We start from the raw sequence: 19,396 nt of genomic DNA, 5'->3' as shown, positions 1-19,396 counted from the left end.
TAGATGGGAGGGAAACCCTTTTTCCCTAAAAGGAGCCACTCAGCTAGGCATTGTAAGGCATCCAAGGTTGCAGGGCTGGGATGACAGCCCCCTCAGTAGTCTGGATTGTGTCCCGGTACATCACAGAATCCCATCAAACTGGGTGACTAGGCAACAAAATGGCAGATGAAATTCACATTTTGATAAATGCAAAGTAATGCACACTGGAAAACATAATCCCAACTATACATACAAACTCAGGTGTCTAAATTAGCTGTTACCACACAAGAAAGAGATCTTGGAGTCATTGTGGATAGTTCTCTGAAAACATCCACTCATTTTGCAGCAGCAGTCAAAAAAGCTAACAATGTTAGGAGCCATTAGGAAAGGGATAGATAATAAGACAGTAAATATTACAATGCCACTCTCTAAATCCACGGTATGCCAACACCTTGAGTACTGCATGCAGTTCTGATCACCCAATCTCAAAACGGATATATTACAAACGGAAATGGTTCAGAAAAGGCCAAGAAAAATGACTAAGAGTATGGAACAGCTTCCATAGGAGGAGAGATTAAAGAGACTGGGACTTATCTTGGAAAAGAGATGACTAAGGAGGGATATGATAGAGGTCTATAAAATGATGAACTGTGTAGAGAAAGCATAAGAAGTGTTATTTACCCCTTTACATAAACACAAAAACCAGGGATTACCCAATGAAATTAACAGGCAGCAGAAAACGAACAAAAGAAATACTTCTTTACAGAATGCATATTCTACCTGTGGAACTCCTTGCCAGGGGATGTTGTGAAGGCCAAAACTGTAATTAAGTTCAAAAAAGAATTAGATAAGTTCATGGAGGATAGGTTCATCATTGGCAATTAACCACGGTGGTCAGGATGCAACCCATTGCTTTGGGGTTGAGCCTCTGACTGCCAGATGCTGTGACTGGATGACACAGGATGGATCACTGATGATTGCCCTGTTCTGTTCATTGCTTTTGGGGCATCGGGCATTGGCCACTATCAGAGGACAGGATGCTGGGCTAGATGGACCACTGAAAAGATATTACTGGGTTCCTTCTCACTGCCTGGGGGACATGAAGGGGAGGGGAAAGGTGAGAGGGTAAAGCAGACCGTGAGGGGAAAAGATAGATAGAATATAGAAGACAGCCAGAAAGACAGGGAAGGAAATCAAGAGATCAAAAACGACCGTTCAAAGGCACACAACTCTTATCCAAACTGAAATAGAACCAAAGTCCAGGAGATATACAAGGGGGTAGCCTCATCACTCACTCCCATTCCACCTCCGCCCCACCCCAAATATCCATTTGGCCTATCACTGAATTCCCTTTAACTTTATAAGGAAAAAATAGTACAATATCAATGGAGGGTTTCTGCACCATTCACAAAAAAAGGGGAGGGGCCAGAGAAAATTGAGGTCAAAACTTAAGAACAAGTATATGGTGGATATAGGAGAAAGTTGTTTAAATAATCTTATTCGAACCTAATTGGATTATTTGGAGAACAGCTATGCCTAAATGTTACCCTCCCCCTGAAGCCTTGCTCATGCTGGATTATAGTGTGAACGCCATTGCCCAATAGTAACATCAGCAATGTAAAACCAACACAACAGTTATTTTAACTCCTTTAACAAAAATAAAAACTAAAAAAAAGGAGAGAACCTGAACTAATATTATTGAAAAAACAAGCGAGTCTCATAGTAAAACATTCTCAGTCATTTGGTGAAGTATAACCAGCGATAATATTTATTCTTGGACAGGATTTTAGGAAATCAGATTTCTTTATGGTTGAGGAATTGAACAGATTCATCATTAAACAACGTAATGAAGATTTCCGGTTAGATCTGGTATCTCTTGTAAGTGTGCATTTAGGGCAAATGAGTTGACTATTTCCAGGAATACTGTTAACCCAAATTCTAGGAAATTAGGTAGGGATGAAATGAAGTAAAGTCATCAAGGGTGAGTAGGGAGGAGGAAGATTCAGGGGTGGGAGGGAGAGAAAGAGGGGACGGGAGTAGGATAGATGCTTTCTGTGCGCTGGAATCATGGGGAGGTGAGGTAAGGTAGCAGATACAGTATTGGAACAGCTACTTTGCTTGCAACACTCCAACCTGCTAACACACCTGCAGGAGCTCATAACTATTTCCTGCTTCCAGATGGAGGGCCATACCTCAAATAAAAGAGGAGATCCTCTTCCCCGCCCCTTTGCTCCTCAGCTGGCTCCCTCTGTTGGGGAAGTTCAAAGAAAGGAAACCAAGCGGAAGAGAGGAGACAAAATAGTGGGTTGGCCCTGGACCATTGTTGCTAAATGGAGAGCTGAATTCCAGCCCTGACCTGGTAAAGTTGTTTTAATGCATCCCATCTGCATCTTCTGCAGGGGTCTATTGATGTAGTGGGATCAGATACCTTTCAGCTTCCTCTGCGGTCATAAAACTAAACATCTTGGCTTCCTTTTTAACTTTGAAAGGAGCGAGGAAGGAACAGTGAACACCTCCGATACTCTGAGGTGTTCACTGTGACTTCTAGCAAGAAGATTCTATTCTCAGCTTCCTCTAGTCTTGATGCATGCTAGTAATTTGTTGGATCTTCAGATATTTTTCCTCAAGATAAAACTCCAGAGAGCAGACTTTTTTTTTAAGCCATAATTTCACTCTAGTCTCAGAGGGGCAAATTCTCAGAGAGCTTTGTGACAGCATCTCTTTCTTAGGAGTTTGTGGGAAATCTGGTGATGAAGGAACATCCATAATGGCATCAAATTAGGAGAAAAGAATTGTAGAATAATGTCTGAGCATTAGATTAAATAAAAAAGCGATGCAATTGCTGATGGCTGTAGATTTGATAGGGAAGGGAGCTTGTAAAGCTAGGCAGCCACCATCCCCCTAGCGGGTCCTGGAAGTCAAAACACTAATATAAACAAAACATACCAGACACATGAACCACATCCAAGTTCCACAAGTGTCATTCCAAATATTTCCTACTCACTGTCTTCTGAAATGTCCACATTCAAGAATCTGTCAAAAGTCATGACATCTTTTAAAAAACAACCAAGAAGTCTAGATGGTTTAGATTAGTTATATGTAAATCCAAACAGATTGTGGCTTGGTGTTTGAGTTCAAGCTTCACAGGACTTTGTAGCAGAAGTAACTGCTTGAACATCAAGTCCCCATGGAGCAAAATCCCATTGCACATGCTATGATTTCAACAGCCTTTCATGAGCCTGAGTTCAGAGATGAGACACTAGTGAATGAGGCTCTACGTAGCTGCACTCAGCCAATGGCAAGGGGCTTTCCACTTCAGCTCACTCTCTGGGAACATGAGTGAAATCCTTAAACCTACCTTTTACACTGGGTAAAAGTGGCATACAGGGGCCCTAAAAGAGATTTAAGACAACACAGGTACTGCAGGTGACAGCTAGAAGGCTACTATCTGAATATCACTGTCTCAAGCCCTGGAGTAAGAGGCATGCCAGGGTAGGGCTGAGGATGAATGAGATGTTTCAGGAATGATGCTGCAGTACAGCAGAGAGATTCTGGCCACTACTGCATCCCAAAAAGCAGGCCAGGTTTTGGAGGAAGCAAACATGGCTTTAAGCCACCATAGCCCTGGCCCCTGCCACCCCTTGTGGCTGAGAGTTCTGTGCTACACCTCTTGGAGGCACTGCACAGAATCTCACCCACCAGGCTCTTAACTGGTGATGTTGAAACATATAAGAACCAAGTTGGATAGATCATAACTCCCACTGAAGGATCTAAGCATGTCAACCATTCATAAATTTGTCCGGACAACACATCTGTGAAGCAGCAAAGTATTATCTCCATTGTATAGATGGAGCACAGAGAGAGGCACAGATTAAGTGACTTGCCCAAAGTCATACTACAAAGACTGTAATAGAGTCAGGAATTGAACCAGAGTCTTCAGAGTCCCAGTCTAATTAAGCAGGGCAGCCTGGACCCCAGCCACGCAGGCCCTGCGGCCTTTAGCACACAGCTGGGCTGCAGCTGTGTGTTAATTGGGCTGCATGCAGCCCACACACTGAGAACCACTGGTCTAAATAATACTTAGTCTTTCCTTGAGTGCAGGGGACTGGACTAGATGACCTCTCAAGGTCCCTTCGTCCTATGATTCTATCTGTGTTGGGTGAAAGTCACTTTAGAGTAGGTTTCAGAGTAGCAGCCGTGTTAGTCTGTATTCGCAAAAAGAAAAGGAGGACTTGTGGCACCTTAGAGACTAACCAATTTATTTGAGCATAAGCTTTCGTGAGCTACAGCTCACTTCATCGGATGCATCCGATGAAGTGAGCTGTAGCTCACGAAAGAGCTTATGCTTAAATAAATTGGTTAGTCTCTAAGGTGCCACAAGTACTCCTTTTCACTTTAGAGTAGGTTACTATTGCTACTCTCCAAATGGAGGAGGAAATATTTTAAACTGGAGAGTAATGAACAACACTTCTAATCTGAATTTTCAGATGTAGAACAGTTCGTATGAAGACTCAAAACTTTCAGGATTCATTAATTTTTTCACTAATACTCAGAAGTTGTTTAAATATTCAAAAATAATGAACATGATGCGACAAGTCATAATGACCAAATCTGACCCTTTCTTTTTGCAAAGATATTCACAGATCAGATTCTTGGATTTTTAAACTGTTGAACTAGCTCTGCTAAACACATTGTGATAAGATGTTCTTATGTCAGTCTGCCAAAACTTGAACCCAGGATGTTCAAAAGTTATACAAGTCTGAATGCTTCACACAGGTTTTAATTTTTTCAGAAGAGTTTGCTCAGCCTTAGTTAAGGTAGATCCAAAAGAGAAATCCTATTTACTTTTGGCACCTTAGAGCCTAACCAAATTTATTTGAGCATAAGCTTTCGTGAGCTACAGCTCACTTCATCGGATGCATTCAGTGGAAAATACAGTGAGGAGATTTATATACACACAGAACATGAAAAAATGGGTGTTATCATACACACTGTTAATAGCTGGTAATAGCTCATCTTAAGTGATCACTCTCCTTACATTGTGTATGGTAACACCCATTTTTTCATGTTCTGTGTGTATATAAATCTCCTCACTGTATTTTCCACTGAATGCATCCGATGAAGTGAGCTGTAGCTCACGAAAGCTTATGCTCAAATAAATTGGTTAGTCTCTAAGGTGCCAAAAGTCCTCCTTTTCTTTTTGCGAATACAGACTAACACAGCTGCTACTCTGAAAACTAATTTACTTTGTCTTCTCTACTTACAAACATTGTAGAACTCCAGAAATACTGCCATCTAGTGGATTTATTCCTGTCTGCCTATACTGCACATAATAGCCCTTCCAGCGTACGTGCACAAAACAATACTGGATGGGATCAATGCTATTATAGCAGCACTCAGTGACCGTACATTAAACACCCCAAAAAGAATTACCCAAATTTGTAAAGCCACCATCCCACCAAGCAATCTTTGCAAACCATTACCACCGACACAGGGACCCATACATCTACCGTCTGACAAGCACATCACAAGACAACTGAAAGAAAGCCATCTCTTGCTGAGTGGAATCAGAGCAGAGCCAAGCTTCTCTCAGCTGTGAGTGAGCATTACAGATTGATCAGTCTAGCAATTAATCTAAATAGTATCAAATTCCTCCCTCAAGTCCCCCCTGAAGAGTCAGTTGTAGAGATATTTTTCACATTATTTCCTGAACTACTTTGTTGTGTTGCTGGATACTGTTAAAACCACCAATGCTCTTTGTACTGGAAGTGGCTGTATTTCCATGAGAGTGGAGTGAGCCCTAAACTTCTTAAGCTATACAGGGAGAGTACTTTGAGTTCCTTGGCCCAGCCAGTGCACATAATCTGCTCACCTGCTTTTTATTCTGTGCAGGTGGTAGAGGCCCCCTTGGTGTGCCAGAGGTTGGTCCTGGCAGATACCACCAGAATTGGAGACCTCCTGGACTACGACTAGGAGAATCCCCTGGTGCTCAGCCAGCACATGGGACTCTCCACCCTTTGTACTCCAGGAGGTGAGAGCAGCCTTACCGCCTTCCTCTGGGGTTTTTCTTAAGCAGTCCTGTGGGAGGGTGTTTCCTGCCCATCCCTCACCCCTGGCTCTCCAGGCCTTATCTGGCCCCTACACCGCAAAAGTCTTCCTCCCCCTCAGACCTCCTCCCCTCTGTAAACCAAGCTGGCTGCACAACTTGCAGTGAGTTTGTTTTTGAACCACACCTAGGGAACAGCCATACGCACTCGTGTCCCACACATTCCATTTCCATTTCCTCACCCACATTCCATTTCCTCACCGTGTTGCACCCTGACACCAAGTGGTGGGACTTTTTACCACCTGTGGAAGGTGAGGAGCCCTGGTGGATCAGTCTGTGTTCCACCTTGGTCCCACAACCCGCCAGGGATATCACTTATACTCACTTAAAATCTCTCTTTGTAGTTAATAAACTTGTTTTATTGTTTTATCTAAACCAATGTGTTTACGTTGAAGTGTCCGAGTAACTATTGAAGGTAATAAACTGGCATTATAATGGATTCAGTATATTTGTACTGTCCAGGAGAGGGCTGGGCAGTACAGGACATACATTTCTGGGGGAAGATCTGGAACTGGGGTTGTACTGGGATCACCCAGCAGTATAACCAAGGCTGGTAAGAACTGTTACTAGGGTGTAGGTGGCAGGCTCCAGTTACACACACATACTCAGGGTGTGGCTTGCATGCAGGAAGGCTGTGAATGACACAGGTGGGAGCTACAGCCACAAGGCATTGTAAAGGACCCAAGGTTGCAGGGCAGGCATGACAAAGCCCCCCACTAATCTGAATTGTACCCCAGTATGTCAAACTGAGCAAATGCAGTTTGTTAAGATTGTTTTACCTTGACATGTGCATGCTCCAGGCCGGAATCCAGTGATCTATCTCCTATCTTGAATGCTGGGGAAGTTGAATTTCTGACTGAGTTATGGAACTACTTGTTTCCATAGTTGAAATGCAATTAGTTAAAGATAGGGATGGAAACATCCACAATTACAACCAACACTGCGGCTGGAATTCTTCACCTTTGGAAGAACAGACAAATTGTAATTAACAATTTTAAAATCAAGATTAGATGTTTTCTGAAAGATGAGCTCTAAGAATTATTTCAGGAAATTTCTATGGGCTGTGTTATACTGGAGGTCAGTTTAGATCAGGGTGGGTAAACTTTTTGGCCCAAGGGCCACATCAAGGAGTAAAAATTATATGGCAGGCCATGAATGCTCACAAAATGGGGTTTGGGGTGTGGGTGGGGGAAGACAGCTCTCATTGGGGGTATGGGCTGTGGGGTGAGGCCAGAAATAAGGAGTTTGGGGTGCGGGAGGGGGTTCCGGCTGGGGGTGTGGTCTCTCGGGTGGGGCTGGGGATGAGGAGTTTGGGGTGTAGGAGGGTGCTCCAGGCTGGGGCAGGGGGTTGGGGCATGGGGAGAGGCTTAGGGGGTGCAGGCTCCGAGCAGTGCTTACCTCAAGTGGCTCCCGGAAGCAGCAGCAGCAGGTCCCTGCTCTGGCTCCTATGCAGAGGCGCAACCAGGCAGCTCTGCATGCTGCCCTATCCACAGGCACCGCCCCTGCAGCTCCCATTGGCTAGGGTTCCCGGCCAATGGGAGCTGTGGGGGCAGCACTTGGGGCAGGGGCAGCATGCAGAGTGGAGCTCCCTGGCTGCCCCTATGCATAGGAACCAGAGGCCATGCCGCTGCTTCTGGGAGCCACGTGGAGCGGCCCCTGACCCTGCTCCCCAGCTGGAGCACAGGAGAGGGTCAAGTGCCAGACCCCGCTCCCCAGCAGGAGGTCAAGGGCCAGATTAAAACAGCTGGCGGGCCAGATGCGGCCCGTGGGCCATAGTTTGCCCACCCCTGGTTTAGATGATCACAATGGCCTCTTTTGGCCTTGGAATCTACACATCTATGTTTAACAGTTGATGTTTTCCTCCCTTCTCCACCGTGAATGCACAGGTTTGAAAACCTGTCAGACACAGGCACTGGCTTACCAACAGGTCTGCATGCTGGCTTCTATATTGCTATAACCTCTCCTGCCAAACTGCAGAGGTTTTCCAGTCTCCCAATCCTTTGGCTCAAGTGTGATTCTGGTGCACACCTCCCATGCTTGCCTTCTTTTCTCAGTGGTGTTTCTAATCAGTGGTAACTCTGCAGTGGCAGACGTTTTCCAATTCCCTGATCAGAAGTCTCTATTTAAATCCCAGAGGTATCTCCTGTTACAGGATTATTAGCATTTTTAAAGGAGGTATTGTCATTTGTTTTGATCCAAAAACAACGAGAAGTTCTTGTGGCACCTTAGAGACTAACAAATTTATTTGGACATAAGCTTTTGTGGGCTAGAACCCACTTCATCAGATGCATAGAGTGGAAAATACAGGAGCAGGTATAAATACATGAAGAGATGGGAGGTTCCCCTCCCCCCCCCCCCAATAGAACTAGGGTTTGGTTTCCCCTAATGGGAGAATGCAAAAATGGATCCCACTGTAAAACAAACTACAACAAAGAACCCACAGATTCCTTAAACAAAACCACTATAAGTAGTAAATATCCTTTTTGCTGCAGCAAGAAGAAATACTGCTAGGAGAGAGAGAATAAAGTTAAGTGTTAAAAACAAAACACACATGCCAACAACAACAAGAGCTCAGGAACAAAACAGAGCCTTTTGGGGGTAATTTCACTTGCTGTCCAACTTTAATATATCTGCACTTTAGATAATTCTAGATTGGACAAAACAAATAGATTCTGCTGAACACAGAATAAGCATAGTGAAAGAAGATGTAGTTTTGCATAATATATTTTGCAATAAATATAGCTTTCACATGTAAGTCACCACAAGTGTCAGTAACTCTTGAAGCTTTCCATCTGACAAGGATAACACCTGATGTTATCAGAGATTAAAATGCATCATAGGATTTGTCTGAAACAATACTATGCCCCATTTCAGATCTCTTACCTTTCCTCTATCAAATTGCATCCATGCTTCAATTTTTTTTGTGGTAGATCAGTTCCCCCTTCAGCCAAACTACAAAGCCCTCCCCTTTCAGGGCAAACAAAACTAGTCCAAAAGATACACAGCATAATAGTCCCAGTACCCTCTCTCAAGGATAAACAGTCCCCTCCCCTGTTAATGCAGAAGGAGAAAGGAAGGATTCCCTCACTGCAATCCCAAGGCTGAATTCTGTAAACAAAACACACAGGTGCCAACTCTGTCTCATTCCACACCACTACTGTTTCAACCCAGCCCTCATCTGTCCCCTAATTAACCCCTCCCCAGCACAAGTTCTTGCCTCTTCATTAACAAGCCTTTCCCACAGCCCCACTTGTTTGAGGTTTGCCCAGTTCTCTTTAATGAGACCCCCACAACCGCTCTGGGCTCTCCCAGCCACAATCTGCTCTTTGTATGGTCCTGCCACTCCAGTTATATGGCTGTCTTCATGATACGCTCCTATTTGCCAGGCCATAGAGGGGTGAGCCCCAGTAATAGGCAGGCAGGCAAGCAGCATTTGCTCTTAAAGGGGCCAGTACTCTCAGTTTCAACCATACAAGACAATTTTGACAAGCTATTCAGCTGCATGCAATTGTCAGTAGAACTATTCACAATGGAAGCCTTGCTATACAAGATCCTGCTGCAATCAATGGGATTTTGTGGACTCTGCATGTTACACCTAATAAGAAAAGGTGAAATTCTGCCCCTGATAAGCATCCACAGTTCCACTGAAAAATATTACAAGAAGCTGTTTGTGATATTTTCTTTTCAAAAAATCAAATTGTTCAGAAAAAAACAAAAAGCTTCTTGACAATCTGCATATTATATTCAAATGGTCCTGAAAGATCCTGAAAAATTGAATTCATCATGGGAATACTGGCAGCCATTTTATTAGAGCAGCACTACCAGATTCTGCAACTGAACAAAAACTGTCAGTGCATTCACATAATCAACTCAAATCTTTATCAATCACTTAGTCAAAGAAATTCTACATTATCCCCTCCCTCCCAAAAAAATCCTAAAGAAAAGAATGGCAGTAGGCTATTTTTCCTTCCACACCCTTCCCATGTTAAGGTTACACAGTTAAGGACTGAAAAGTCAGGAAACTTGAAAGTTAAAGATAGAAAGGACAACCTTAACTGTGTCTCTGCTACATATACATTTCAACACAATCTTGAATTAAGTGCTCACACTGCTTCTGAAGTAATACAGTATAATTTTATATATCTAGGGTTATCTAACGGCATGATAATGCAGACTATCGTAAGTCATAATAGTAAGAGATTAGAATACAAAACCTAACTTCTGCATTTACTGATTTAACTATGGAGCATTAACATTGTGTTGTGGGTTTCTTCAGTATTCAACAATAACCCAGTTGCAACACATCCTCAATAAGCTGCAGAATAATCGCACACACTTGAGCAAGTCTGATAGTCCATTCATTGTGAGACGACAAAGTGTAGCATATTAAGCAAATTATTATAATGCCCCCAAACTGGCAGGCGGTCACAGCTGAGAATACCAGATTCAGGACAAACTGCTGAGAAATGGGGCACACTCATCCCAAACTGGTGGTTAGTCATCAGAAGATATACCAAACCAATAATAAAAATAAGCTTGTTAACCAGTGAGGTGAGACAAGAAGTCAAAAATGCAGTCTCCTTTGGCATTCCAGCACTTATTTCACCACCCAGACTCTAAGCTTTATGAAGAGTGGTTATTGAAAACCAATTTAATCAAAAAGAGTTCTTTTGATCCCAAGAGATAGCTTTATAGCCAGGTCAATATATAATTCAGATCTTACCCAATAATCATGCTATTTGTTTACAAGAGAAAAGAAAAAAAGTTGAAATGGTTAAGGAAATCATATACTTACAAGCGACTGAAAAAGTTCTTATATCAGGTTTGAAGCAGCAAAAGAATAAAACTGCTAGTTTGCAAAAGTCTCTCTGGAAATTACCCAAATAGCTTGGGGGTCATCAGTCCTTATTTAGTGCTTCCTCGTTAGAAATCCAGTCCAAAGAAATGAAAACAAAGTGGAGATGTTTCCAGAGTCTTTTATACCATCCATATGGCAGAGGGAATTTTACTGTCCCAAACAAAGCCCACAGAACAGCTTGTGGAAAAGTACAGGCACAAGATGGAGTCCAGGATCACTCGCCCTTACAGGGCTTGCTGACTCACAGGGGCAAGCCATTGGCTACTTGGAGGTGAAGGCATCTGCATGAAGAGCCATGGGGTGGAATGAGTTTCTTCTGTGGCCCATTATGAGAGTTAATTGTCTCTGATGGGCCATCAACACAAAGCTGTCTGGCTTCAATGTAGATGTTATTTGTTGTTACCCCAGGAACAGACACATTTGAAATACTGCTACATAATCAATATTCATAACTTTAGATACAAAAATGATATATGCATATAAACAGGATAATCATATTTGATAGATTGTAACTTTTCCATTAAATACTTTACATGACAAACTTTGTGTAAGATTTGTTGCAGTTGTGTAACAGTGGTAGCAACAATGTTATACCTGTTCATATTTCAGTCATACAGCATCACAGCCCCTCTAATTTTTCTGTCCAACTTTGACCTGAAGGTCAAGTCTCTCTTACAAAAAAGATGTATGGCTACTGAATGGCAGATGATAAATTCTCCCGCTCTGCTTTTTATGTAATTACTTGTGAAAATGTTTCTCTTCTTCAAAAGAATAGGTCCACAGATCCTCAGTATGGAGCTGTACCTGTAGACGGCAGAATCAAGGCTGATTGAATGGCTGACGAGGGACTAGCCCCCCGCCTTCTGAGACACCCTCCCCCCCCAACTTAGTTTTGAGGTGCTTCTAAATCTAGCCCCTACCCCCTCTGGAATCTGGACTGTGAAACAAAAACCAAAACTCGTCTTGCATCAGCACCTTGCAAACAAAAACAAAAACACCTCGGCAACAAACAACAAGAAATTTTAACTATTGCAGATCACTTTAACCATGAGTTAAACACATCTCTCTTAATGGATTGTCAGAGAGGGACAGATAGTTTACCTAGCCCTTTGAAAGAGGGACTTTCTCAGGTAAACAGCCACAAATTCTGCCATTCTTTCTCAGGGCGAGGTCCACAGCTCCTCAGTGTGTTCTCTCAGTACTGGCCAACCTGCAGCACAAGCTGTGTTCTGTTAACCTGGCAGTGGCGGCATGGCTGACCACAGCATAAGTGGGGTCTGAGTTAGCCCAGACATTTCTGAGTCATTTTCTGTCAACTTTTCTATTCCTCTGATTTTCTGTGAGATGTTCTGCCAGAGAAGCCTGCCCAGACATGTTACACTGGAAGCCGCTGCAGCCAGTAACCTAGGAGCAGAAGGGGTTTTCAGTAATCTTGCTGCAGAACTCCCATCCCACCCCCAGCAAATAGCAGCTCAGTAAGGCATAGAATCCTGAAAGGTTGTTTGGTTGGTTCTCTCATTGCTCTGAGCAGGAGGTCTATAGACTGTTACTGAGTTACAGGACTATAGCCCTGTTGCAGCTAATGGGGGGTGGGGGGTAGAATTGGGAACCAGAATCAGATGAGTAATTCTGTGAACTTCTGCTAACTGACATTTTTTAACCTTGCCCTTTTGAGAGTGGATAGAAAGGCTGTAAGTAAGGTGGTCAATCAAAGGTTCCCAAAATACCTGACATTCCAGTACTGGCTTAGGTGCCAGCTTCCTCGGTTCCTGGGGAGTGCTTCACTCCTGCTCCACCACAGGCCCCACCCCACCTCTTCCCAACCCATTCTGTGCCCTCCCTGGAGCGTGCCCCACCCTCATGCTGCTCCCTTCCCCCCCAGTGCTTCCTGCACACTGCTGAACTGCTGCTCGTGGCGGGTGGGAGGGGGAGGAACGGAGTGGTGGGGCTGCTGGTAGGAGGGGGAGGAGCTGATGCTCAGGGCCACTACTTCCCCCCCCCCCCCATGGGTGCTCCAGCCCCAGAGCACCCATGGAGTCGGCGCTTATGCTTCCAGGAGTGATGTTGGCCCACCTTCGCTGACATGACGGTGTGTGTGACATCATGCAAAAAAGGTGGCATTCCCCCCCCCATAAGAGCATGCCACACTGCCCCTCCCACATGACCTCATATATGCAATGAGTATGAGATCACGCCACGTGGAGGGCGCCATTTTTAAGAGAGAGAAGGGGCAGAGGGGCATTTCACGTCTGATACTGGACAAAACCACATCTGGTTGAGTACCAGTACTGGATGGGGGACCAACCTTTCAGAAAGAGGACCACCCAGTTTAATACTGGACAAGTGGCCTCCCTCAGTGTAAGAGGACATGACCATTGCTGCCTGTGCCTCACAAGACATCAGCCTCTGAGGAGAAAGTGCTTTTCGCACCAAACTCAGGAGATCCCTAGCCCTAGAGGAAATTTTTTTCTTTAGGGGGAGATTCTCTTCTTCTCCCCTCTCTGCACAATTCCCAACTTCTCCAGGGTCTAGGGGCTTGAGACCAAACTGCCCAATGAGAAAAGGGGGGTTGGATGAGACGACCTGAGGTTCGGGGGTGCATACCCGAAATGGTCTGAGCTGCTGCTCCTTGCTCCATCTGTGGGGAACTCCTGGGGAAGGTAGGGGGAGCGAAGCGAATCCTTTCCAGTCCCTGAGGCTGAAAGGAAGCTGGAGTGCACAAGGCACAAACCTTTCCTTTTGCACCCTTTCGTAGGGGATACAGAGCAGGCGCAGCACAGCCTTGGACTTCTCTTCTTTGGGTCCTTCTCTGCCATCCTCCTAGCAGTTGGGTTGGGGGGCGGATGTTGTGGCAACTCCAGGCAAAAAACAAACTGACTCTTCAAGCTTTTTCTTTCCTTCTCTCTCTTGCAGTAGGTCCTGGGTTCCACTGACCTGCCAGTAGCTATTGGAGGCGGGACAAAACTGAGTAGGTCTTCACAAGGTGGGGACTAGCCCTGCAACAGCCATCCAATCAGCTTTGAATCCGATTCTGCCCACTACAGCTACAGATGGGCGATTACCCTCAATGAAGTTCTTTGGACCTTACCTAGAAAGAGAATTATAAATTTAAGACCAGTCTGGACATAGAAATACTAAGATTACCAGAGTATAAGCAGAGTACCACACTCTATGCGCTGAGGTTTTAGATACCAAGTATCTCCATTATCAAGGCCTTAAAATATTCTGCGCTGCCTTACTATTGCTGCACATCTGCCTTAAGAATGCACCTTCAAAAGTCCACACAGGCTAACCACTCTATCCTTACATGCCAAAATGTGTGCTCTGGGCTCCGGTGTAGCATGAGAGAACCATAATTCATTCTTTCTAGCTGTTCAACTTGGAAACTCATTTCCTGTCAGAAGACTGGTGCCAGAGAAATACTGGACAGTTTTTGTCAGTAAAATAAGACACGTGGCATGTACAGGACATATGGAGCACTGTCCACCTTTACACTTTATGAGTTCTTTGCTAGACTATTACTAACAAAATTACTCTGGGACAGATGTTGAGAAATGCAGCAAAGAAATCCCTGGTTAGAAAGTGGTCAGCTGCACACAAAAATATCCCTGAATCCTGCTGTAGGGTTTTCATCTTTAATTCCTGAATTGTAGTGTGTTGGCGACAGAAGAGTGACAATTCTTGAGATGCCACAGCCTGGAATTTCTTGTTTGTGGAGCTGTGTGCACGTAACATGCATATAATAGCAACATACCTCTCTGTTGTGTAGACATGGCAGCTACCTCAGTTTCCCACCACTAGTATAGCCTTCCTGGGCTGGAAGAGGAGATATCAGAGTGTAGATTCTTCTCATCATTGTCCCAGAAAAATGTCATAGGCTGGGTCTTTTCTCTTGTGATCAGATTCATAATAATAGAGAGTTTAAATAGGAAGATTAGCAGACAACTCCCCCTTGCCTACAAACCTCATCTCCTGCTTGGTATTGCTCCAGTGATGTAGTGGAAATGGAGAACTACCCTAAGGAATCAGTCTGGTACTCCCCTGCCAGTAGGGGAAGAATTACCAGTGGCGTAAAGCTGGAGTAGCCAACCTCATAGTACCTGCTTAGGCATAGGGGTCATGTTAGGGCATAGCTGGAGTGCAATGAACTCTGGAAGTCACCAGTGGGCAGAGTGATCACTAGAGAAACGTTTTAGATACTGTAATTTAAAGTAGCCCTTTGGACATTCTAAATTGCACAAGGGGCCATTTCAGCCAATAGCCAGGTTCAGGATTAGGCAAGAAGAAAAGATAGCTTGCAGCCACTATCTCCTCCCTCCACTCCTGGGGCCTCTGCCAAAGCACAGCACAACTGTGACTAAGGATCTGGCCCTTTATCTGCATTGAGTCTCATACATAAACATACAAATTAGGTATTTCTAAACTATAAAATTCGAGTCATAAGGGTAGAGAATCCCTAAGGCTCAATGGGAATATCTGTAGTAACATTAAAATCCAGCTACAGTGACTATTGTACAGTTAACAATGAGATATCTTGATTCAGTTGTGTAGTAATCAAATTGATATAACAAACATATAAAACCACTTGAAGATAGGAAGCGGGGACGCAGTGCAGACGACAAGACGCACAGGGGAATCTCTCTCTGACTACACCATCCACAGAACAACAACAAAGTGTAGAGAACCATTGATCTGTCCAGGGATGCAGCACTTGATGTCCACATCAGGTCCCCCCTGCATATCTTTTTTGACAAATTAATACTCCACCATAGGAAATTAAAAAGTGAGCTATATCCCAGCTGGAAAGCAAGGGTCTCTTTCAACACTTACACACTTCACTATATAAAGTTGACACCGATTCCAAACTCTGCACCACCACCTAGTGATCATAAAATAGTAGTGCTTCCGTGCAAAATACAATGCTTAGGCTTGATTAGTGTGACACGTACAATTAAAACAAGACAAAAAACTAAGTGCAAGCAAAACAATTTAAAAACACTCACTAAATTCACATACAGTAAGTGATGGCTTTCGAGCCACACAGAGCTCTTCCTCAGGTCTGGGAAAGGCACTCAGTGTCACAGCTAAATACAAGATTGAACAGCTAGTTTAGCATAAAAGTAGTTAGTACATATTCAAAGGGACATATTCAAGGTGAAGTGGCCCATTAACATCCTTGTAATCATAGGAGAGAAAAAAAGGATAAATTCATAACGTTGCTAGACGCTAAGAGCTTGTCTACACTGGCACATTACAGTACTGCAACTTTCTTGCTCAGAGGTGTGAAAAAACACCCCCCACCCCCCTTTAGCACTGCAAGTTTCAGCGCTGTAACGTGCCAGTATAGACAGTGCCCCAGCGCTGGTAGCCACACTCCCCTCATGGAGGGGTGCTTTTTTTTTTTTTCTTTTTTTTTTTTTTTTTTAAAACAGCTCTGCCATGACTACACAGCCACGTTAAAGCGCTGGTGCACTGTCTACACTGGCACTTTACAGGACCGAAACTTATGGTGCTCAGGGGTGTGTTTTTGCACATCCCTGAGTGAGAAATCATGGGATTAATAACCACAAGGGTGTTAATGGGTCAGTTCACCCTTAGATTGTTGACATTCAGGCTCACTAGTCAGGGGGTACCCGAACAACCAACCAAATGCATTAGCTGATACCAAGGCAGAGCAGTAGACGGCATCATAGATAGGAGATAAGAGGGAAGAGAGGAGGTAGAGAAGGTTTAGCTTCCCAAAACACACAGCTGCTTGTCTTCTGTAGGACAGCATATGCTTCAGCTAAATTGAAGATATTGCAATTCAAGGCAACTAAAGCACTGGGGACAAAACAAGGTTCCAGAAGATGCTTCATTTGCAATAATTGCTATACATGTTATTTTTTCCTCAGTCAAACACATTAATCCGTTCTAAACAATCATGTAATAGCTGAGAGAAAGTGCGAAACCTCTGGTTTATCCAGTCTTATTACAGTATTGGCTATCCCTCAGATCAGGAGTGCACAAGTAACACTACATCTCTGAAGTGCGGGTTGGAATTTAAACCAAGCTGACAGATTCAGCCACACCATCCTGGTAACACAGATAGCAAGAAATCTAAAGCAGCTTTTGAAAATCTGTAACAAGTAGATTTTTAGACTACAGAAGAGAAGAAGGGAAACTCCTCCTTGAGATGAATCCACACTGGGAACTCATTCGTGATGTCCTGATAGCAGTGGGAGAATGAATTATAGTACACTTTAATATGCAGAAAATTAGAAACGCATTTGTCACTAGACATACAGGTTAGCTAATATTTTGGCACAGTATGTAAAACCAAATCTCTATTTTTAAAAAAATTATGTTTAAAGGGGTTGGATTGCTATAACATAGGAAACTAGGAATATACAAAATTCACATGGAGTAATGTTTATGTTTATATTAATCTTACCCTAGAGGAAAAGTAGAGCGTCACTTTTTTTTTTGGCAATCACTTGAAATAACTAAAATAGGCTCCAAGTTACTTCTGTTTCTGATTTATTATAGTTAATTTTATAACCTGACAAGAGGATAAGCAATAGATTACGTGTTGCCACCACAGGATTGCATGCTTTAGTATTAAAAAGGGTCATTGGCATAAAATATGGCCTTGTATTCTTATTGACCTATTCTTAATCCAGACATGAGAATGTTCTGAGATAGCATTGGTCAGAATTTCAGAAGAGACATCAAATAACCAAGAAAACAGAGGTCTACCCTCAACCTAACTCAGAATGAGGAAATAAATTCATTAGTTATTAGAGGCTTTTGCATCTGAACTAAACAATTTAAGAAGCCAGGACCAATCTAATCTAATCTAAGAAGTCAAAGCCAGATTTATTTAGGGTCCAGAAAAGAAGTAATAGCCAACAGATCCCCAAACCCCCACGTGCCTACAAACGAATGCAGATTGTGATCTTTGAACAAAGCCCATCTGGTTCAGGTGTATAAATAACTTCTAATCTTCAAACCAAAATCTTAGCTGTAGTTTTACTATCCCAATTTGCTATGGATGTAAATCCATAATTCCCCTACCCACCTGTAGTCTTTTTATTTTTTTAAAACCAACTGAAATTCAGGTCAGGTATAAAGTAGATTGGTGTGGCTATTAGATCCAGCTTCTTTACATGTAAAGCAAGTCATTGTCTTTCTGAAAATTATGCCTCACATTTTCTAGTTTAAATAGTTCTCATCTATGTAGCTGGGAATAAGAATTCCCTCTCCTGCAGGAATTACTGGGGGACATTCTGTGGACTCCATTATTTAGGAGGCCCAACTAGATAATCATAATTTATCCCTTCTGGCCTCAAAGTCAAGTTCTTCTGGACAACTGCTAACATTTTTTACCATGTTTTTCTGCACTTTTCCAATATCCTTGCTCATGACCTGACGCCCAGGACACCAAAAAAAGTCGTTATTACAGTTTAAACCTCTAATATTTTTGAAAAAGCTTTGCTTTTACTCTGTGCTAGTGCTCATTCACAGCACTAGAAGGATGATTAACACTGTGCTACATAGAACGTTCAGCATCAGAGTTCTTCAATCCTTTCTGTGCCAGCAAAGGTTAGTTTTTTAAACCATCACAAAGTTGAGTTTTCTATAAGATCTATAAGTTTTCTAGCAGTTATATTATGCACCTTACAGGCTTTTAAGATGTGAACTGTGCTATGAAAAGACCTTTGTTCGCATTCCATATGAAAGAGGGCTCAGGAAGAAAATTCCACCATAAATTCGCATGGCAGTGTTACAGTTCTGGTAGAAACATAGCCTCCTCTTCAGTAGTCATGTAGGGAAGGTACCAATGCTTCACACTGAGTAATTAAACAGGGCAGCTGGGTGCAGTTGCCATCCTTTTATCACAAGGAGTTAATTTGACAGAAGACAAGTAGTATTTGTGGAAACTGCAAATGTTCAACCCAGACAGACCCTGACTATAGAGGTCTCAGAGTAGCTGTTGTGACAGCGGCTTTATACCCCTCAACCTCTGGTATAAAGTCATCATAACTGGATGTTGCCTTGTGTTATTACAACTAAGTGAATTTGACCTTAAGCATTAAACAGCATATTCCAACAGAGAAATGGTTTTTATGCACAAAGAACACTGCGAAGTATGGATTTTGCACATAGCCATGCAAAAGTGTCAGTGTATATGGAGTATTCATTCATATTTTGCTGAAATACAGTCACTGCACTGACAATGCAAATACGATTTTAATTTAAATAATTTATTGCCAACTTATGTTATTAGAGCTAGGGATACCTCTTGGTCATTAAGTAATTAAGTCTGCATTAGTTGGGCGGGGGAGGAGAGAAACAAACACATTGCTACCTGATTTGTCTATATCCACCTACCCAATTTCAACTATTTGTGAACAAATGGAAAAATCCACAGACTGACCCATGTCTTTCCCAGACACAATAGTACAGTATAG

The sequence above is a fragment of the Chelonia mydas genome, chromosome 2 (assembly GCF_015237465.2).
Source record: "Chelonia mydas isolate rCheMyd1 chromosome 2, rCheMyd1.pri.v2, whole genome shotgun sequence".
In the NCBI taxonomy this organism is placed as follows: Eukaryota; Metazoa; Chordata; order Testudines; family Cheloniidae; genus Chelonia; species Chelonia mydas.
This window is presented reverse-complemented; position numbering follows the sequence as displayed.